We start from the raw sequence: 6,000 nt of genomic DNA, 5'->3' as shown, positions 1-6,000 counted from the left end.
TTTCTTTCTTTCTTTCTTTCTTTCTTTCTTTCTTTCTTTCTTTCTTTCTCTCTCTCTCTCTCTCTCTCTCTCTCTCTTTTTCTTTCTTTTCCACTTTTTCTTTCTTTTTTCAGTGCTAGGGAGTAAACCCAGGGTCTTATGCACAGGGTCTGCCTGCCACTAGGTTATATCCCGAGGTTTTTGTACTTGCTGCTTTTTATTTTAACCTTTGTGAGTTTGTGTATGGTGAATTATGTGTGGGATGTGTTTGTATGTGTGTGTTCCTGTGAGTGTAGGCATGTTTACTTGCCACCGGCCTTGTGTAACTGTCAGAGGACAACCTTGGTGTTGGTCCTCATCTTCCACCTTGTTTGAGGCAGTCTCTTTGTGAGGCACCTGCCAAGCCAGCTGGCCTCAGGCTTTCTGGGATTCTCCTGTGTTGGCCTCTGTCTTAACCATAGAAGAGCTCTGATTACAGACGTGCTACTGCATCTGGCTTTTGGCCGGGTTCTGGGGATCTACACTTACATTTTCACACTTTCAAGACCAGGACCTTACAGGCTAAGCCATCTCCTCTCGCTCTTGTACTTCCTGTTTTTGAGACAGGCTCTCCTTAAGTTGCCCAGGCTGGACCTGAACTCACTCTGTAATCTTAGCAGGCCTCTCTAGTTCCCAGGTCTTTACCACCGGGCCTGGCTCTTGCCACACTGATTTCTTACCATGAAAATTAACCGGAATAGTGGAGCCTGACTGACTCTAGGGTAGGGTTGTTTTGGCCACTGGGGCCGGGGCGGGGGAGGGGGGCGGCGCTTCAGAAGAGCTGCTGATAAGCTGAAGTCCTCTTTAGCTCTAGCATTCTAAATGCCTGAGTTTTTAGGAACTCTGCAAGCTTAGATGGAACTATTTCCAGATAGTGAAGGAGGGGAAAAAAAAAAGCCTTGTTAAGAAAGTCAGAAAGGGCGTGGCTTACCTGCTGAGTGATGGGTGCTGGGCCCCGCCTTCTGCTGGAAGCCACTTCCTCTGAGGTGTGAAGCGTCTAGGGAATGTTTTCTTTCGACCTTTAGCTCCTGGCCGAGGCCACCTGCAGATAGAGTAGGGCATTCCGTTGTGAACCTTGAGGTAAATGTTTTGCTGTGAGTTTCTGGGTGTGTCGGTTTTCACCGGCTGTCGCGATTTGTTTACTTAAGGTTTCGAGAGGCTTTAAAAAATTAAATAAGTAAACCAGCTCAAGGGAGACCAGCAGCAGTAATATTAAGAGTCCCAGTGGGGTGGGGGAGGAAAGAGTCCCAGTGAACTTTAGCATCTCACCTGGTTTACTGTCAGGAAGGTTTAATCAGTTATAAGCGCTTTTGATAACTGGGTAACAGATAGTTATAGTAGCTTGTGGAAGTGGTGAGGAAAGATAGTTCCTTAAAAGGCATTCCTTTTGGCTGGTGGTGTAGTTCAGTGGTAGAGTACTTGCCTTAACACGTAAAAGGCCCTGGGTTCAACCCCTGGCCCAGTGTATACCCACAAAATTATTATTTTCATATGTAGTACCTCATAATAAATGACTTAGGTATTTATAGCCTCAAACAATTTGTTTGTTTTTTCCTTCTGTTCTTCCTTTGCCTACCCAAGCTCATCCCACTGAACCCAGTCCCACATTTCAGTCCAACCCTGGATGCAGCATTCTGCTCCTAATTCTCTTCTGTGCCTTTCTCCTCAAGCAGCTTTCACCCTGCCCGCAGGCTGCTGCCCTGGAGAAGTGCAGCAGTGAGAATTCATCCTTTTCTGTCTTAACAAAACGGTCTAGAACTATCTAGTGATGCTGATGGATTGATTAGAATTCTCAGTTTGTGCCCGAGAACTTGAGTTAAATCTCCGGTACTGGGGGAAAAGGGGGCCTAAGACTTCTCGGGCACTGGTGGAGTAAAGTGCCCCGTGTTTCTCAGTATGCCCTACGAGTTGGGATAGTCTAAAAATTACAGCCATTCTAAATCTCCCCACCTCTTTTATTTAGGGTCACTTTGCACTCCCGAGACCCTCTGCCCATCTGTGAGAACATTTGCAGCTTTCTAAGTTCCCAATCCTGCGTCTCCTGGGTGTTGTTTCTTTGCCCTTTGGGGGAGGGGTTTCTTGGGGGCGGGCTGTCTTTCCTGGCTATGTTGTTCTTTGTAAAGTGAGCCTACATTTGCACACTGTGTCCTTTATGGCCATTAAGTGGGTACCCAGTGGTGTTCTCTCACCTTCAAAAGGGTTTGTTGTTTTTGTTTTGTTTCCGGTGATTGTAGGGATGGAGCATGGTCTTTGTGCATGCTGGGAAGGCTCTTTGTGCTGAGCTGCAGCTCCAGCCCTGTGAATGTGCTTTAGCTACTGCTGCAGAGCTTTAGCTCTTGTTCCCGACATACCTTCACTGAGCCCCTGAGTTGAGTCCCCAGAACTAATCAGAAGGTGTATCATCTGATTCAAGGACAGAGAAATTTGAAAGTTCTCTTTTTATACCTACTCAATGCACTTATTTTGTCATTTTTTCCTAATTGCTTCTAAATCAAAAGTATTATAATATTCTTTATGTAAAATCTTGTCATTTTGACTGACTGTTATAGTTTTTTCATTTTTCAAGTGTTTGTTTATTTTAAAGATTAATTTGAGGGCTTTATTTGCATGTATACTTGCATGCCAGAAGAAGGCATCAGATGCCAGTATAGATGGTTGTGAGCCACCATGTGGGTGCTGGGAATTGAACTTAGGACCTCTGGGAGAGCAGACAGTATTCTTAACTGCAGGCCTAGAGGGTGAGACTGGGCTTTTGAAACCTCAAAGCCCCGGTGACCCACTTTCTCAAACTGGGTCATCCCTATTCCAACAAGATCACACCCCCTGATCCTTCTAATCCTTTCAGACAGTTCCATTCCCTGGTAACTTAAGCATTCAAATATATGAGCCTATGGGGGCCATTCTTATAAAAGCCACCACACTCAGAGTAAGTATAAAATTTAGCTGGGCGGTGGTGGTGCACACCTATAATACCAGCATTTGGGAGGCAGAGGCAGGTGAATCTCTATGTTTGAGGCTAGGCTGGTAAACAGAGTGGGTCCCAGGACAGCCAGGTCTACACAGAGAAACCCTGTCTCAAAAGAGCAAAGCAAAGAAACAAAACCTGTAAGCTTGATGAATTTTTATACATAAATATCTGTCACATGCCATCACAGAGAACTCCCATCGTTAGTTGGAGGGTTCCACGTGTCCAGGCTCCCTGTGCCTCCTGCTCAGTCTGCAGAGGATGCTAACTCTGTCTGTCACATCACAGTTTTGTCTATTCTTCAAGAGGTATCATATACCATATACTTTTGTGCTTACTCAGCATACAGTTTGAGAGATCATTTGAATTGTTCTATCTTTTACCATGATGCTTTACGGAAAAAAGATTCCTGTATTATGGCTTTTAAGAAGCCTTATCTTTTTCTCCTACTTTTTTTTATTTTTATTTTTATTTTATTTTTTTGTTGTTGTTCATTGACACATGGTTTCTTCTATGTAGCCCTGACCTTCCTGGAACTTACTATGTGAACCAGGCTGGTCTTGAACCCACAAAGATCCATGTGCCTCTGCCTCCAAAGTGCTGGGATTAAAGGCCATTATGCCTGGCCTCTCCCACCTGTTGTCTCCTTAAAGTCCCCTAGTTTTCTTATGGCTTCTTTCATTTAATTATTTTAGGTATTATTTACTTTGTTATTTATTTGCTTGCTTGTTTATTTGTGTGTACATGTGGGCTGGCATGAATGTAGAGGTCAAAAGTCAACTTTTCAGGGATCTGTTCTCTCCTTCTGTCATGTAGGTTGCGGGGATCAAACTTGGATTGTCAGGCTTGGTAGCAAGCTCTCTTACCTGCTGAACCATCATCATCTTGCCAGCCCTGTTCTAATTTATAATTTCTTTTTTTTTCCAGATAAGGTCTTGTAATACAGCCCTGGTTGCTTTGAACTCTTTATGTGGCCCAGGCTGGTCTTTAACTCTCTTAGTCCACCTGCCTCAACCCCCTAAGCAGCAAAAATTGCAGGGGTGTGCGCCATCACATTTTTCTTATTTGTAAAATTAAAGTCCCCTACCTCCTCACCCCCCACCCCAGCTGTGTATCAGAGCTTTCTTTCTCCACCCTGCCTGTTTTACATTATGAGGTATCTTGGTGACTTTTCCTTATTGCTCACAGTTGCCTGATGGTGTGATTATGCTGTGGTTTGTTAATGGATAAATTTATTGTTGTAAACAGAGATAGAAATGAAAACAACCTAGCGAGGCAGTGGTGGTGCATTCCTTTAATCTCAGCACGTGGGAGGTAGAGGCTGGTGGATTTCTGGGTTTGAGACCAGCCAGGTGTGTGTAGAGAGTTGTAGGATAGCCAGGGCTACATAGCGAGATTCTGTCTCAAAAGACAAAAACAAAACAAAACAAACAAAATATAATTAAAAACCTACTTTGTATACCTTGTGCACATGCCTGCAGCTATACAGGGTAGATTCTCAACAGTAGTGTTAGTAGGCTAAAGGTTATGCACGTCAAGCCCTCAGATATGAAGAAAATGTCAGTTTATAGCAGTGCCGCTTGCACACTGGGCAACTGTTAATGATGTGAGGAATTTTGGTTTCATATACTTTTTTTGTTTTGTAATTTTTAATCAATTATTTAAAAATTAAAATATAAACTGTATCGTTTCCCCTTTTCCCTTTCTAGTCTTTCCTGTGTATCCTCCATTCCCACACATTTACTGATAGCATTCTGTTTGTGTCAAAATTTGTGAAAATCTTAGTATAAAAGTAATAAAAAGTTGGGCATGGTGGCTCAAACCTGTAATCCCAGACCTCTGGGAGGCAGGGGCAGGCTGATCTCTGTGAATTTGAGGCCAGCCTGGTCTACAAAGAGTCCAGGACAGCCAAGGCTACACAGAGGAAACATGTCTCAAAACAAAACAAAACAAACACAAAACAAAATAAAAGTAATAAAAAATTGCCAGGAATGGTGGCACACACCTTTAGTTCCAGCACTGGGGAGGCAGAGGTGGGCAGATCTCATGAATTTGAGGCCAGTCTGGTCTACAGAGTGAGTTACAGAACCGTCAGAACTACATAGTGAGACCCTGTCTCTAACATCCAAAACCAAACAAGCAAATATACATGTGCGTGTGTGTTCCTGTGGAGGCTGTAAGAAGGGATTGGATGTGGGTGCTGGAATGGAACTCAGATGCTCTGGAAGGACAGGAAGTGCTCATAACTGCTGAGAGCCCTCTCTGCAGCCCGGTAGCACATTTTCTTTATTCATTCACTAATTGATGGACCCATGAGTTGTTTTATTATGATTTTTTTTGTGTGTATGGGTGTTTTGCCTGCATGTATGGCTGTGTACCACATGTGTGCCTGGTGCCTGCAGAGGCCAGAAGAGGTGTCGGATCCCGCAGTAACTGGATGTGCTGTGTGGGTGCTGGAAATTCTGGGTCCTATGGAAGAGCAGCCAGTGTTCTTCACTGCTCAGCCAGATGTGTTCTGAATAGCTAGGACGTAGATGTGCAAGTACAGATGTCTGTCTGCAATCTCTGTGTTTCCTGGATCATGCTACGGCTCTGTTCTTAAGGTTTTAGGAACTTCCATGTTGCTGTTTTATGTGACTGCGCTGGTTTATTTTCCCCACAACAGTGCAGAGTTGGTCTCTGAGCAGCTTATTTCCCGGTCATCCTTGGTTTTAGGAGTTTTGCAATCTGCTAACTGATTACCTGTGAAATTGCTTACTATCCAACGCTTTATTCCAAAATGTCATGACAGTTTACCTAGTTCCTGTTATAGGCTTCTGTATTATTAAGAACAGGATTGCTAGACTGGGGCTGTATAGCTCAGTTTGGAGTGTATGTGCCTAGTGTCCTGGAGGTCCTGGGTGTGATCCACAGCACTGCCACAAAGCAAAACAAAAACGCCGTTGGTATTGACACGATCCTTTCTTACTCACCCACACTTGTGCAAATTTCTCTTGGATCTGTACCCAAGTGTGGAA

At 44.0% G+C, this 6,000-nt stretch overlaps 1 protein-coding gene across 4 annotated transcripts in view; it reads left to right on the top strand.

Annotated features, from left to right (window-relative positions):
- The window catches only part of Ocln (occludin), a 45,427-nt gene that overhangs the window by 15,622 nt on the left and 23,805 nt on the right, over window positions 1-6,000 (top strand). The gene's annotated exons all lie outside the window — the stretch shown is intronic.

This window comes from Psammomys obesus, unplaced genomic scaffold (genome assembly GCF_907164565.1).
Source record: "Psammomys obesus unplaced genomic scaffold, mPsaObe1.curated_primary_1811, whole genome shotgun sequence".
Classification (NCBI taxonomy): domain Eukaryota; kingdom Metazoa; phylum Chordata; class Mammalia; order Rodentia; family Muridae; genus Psammomys; species Psammomys obesus.
This window is presented reverse-complemented; position numbering and strand designations above follow the sequence as displayed.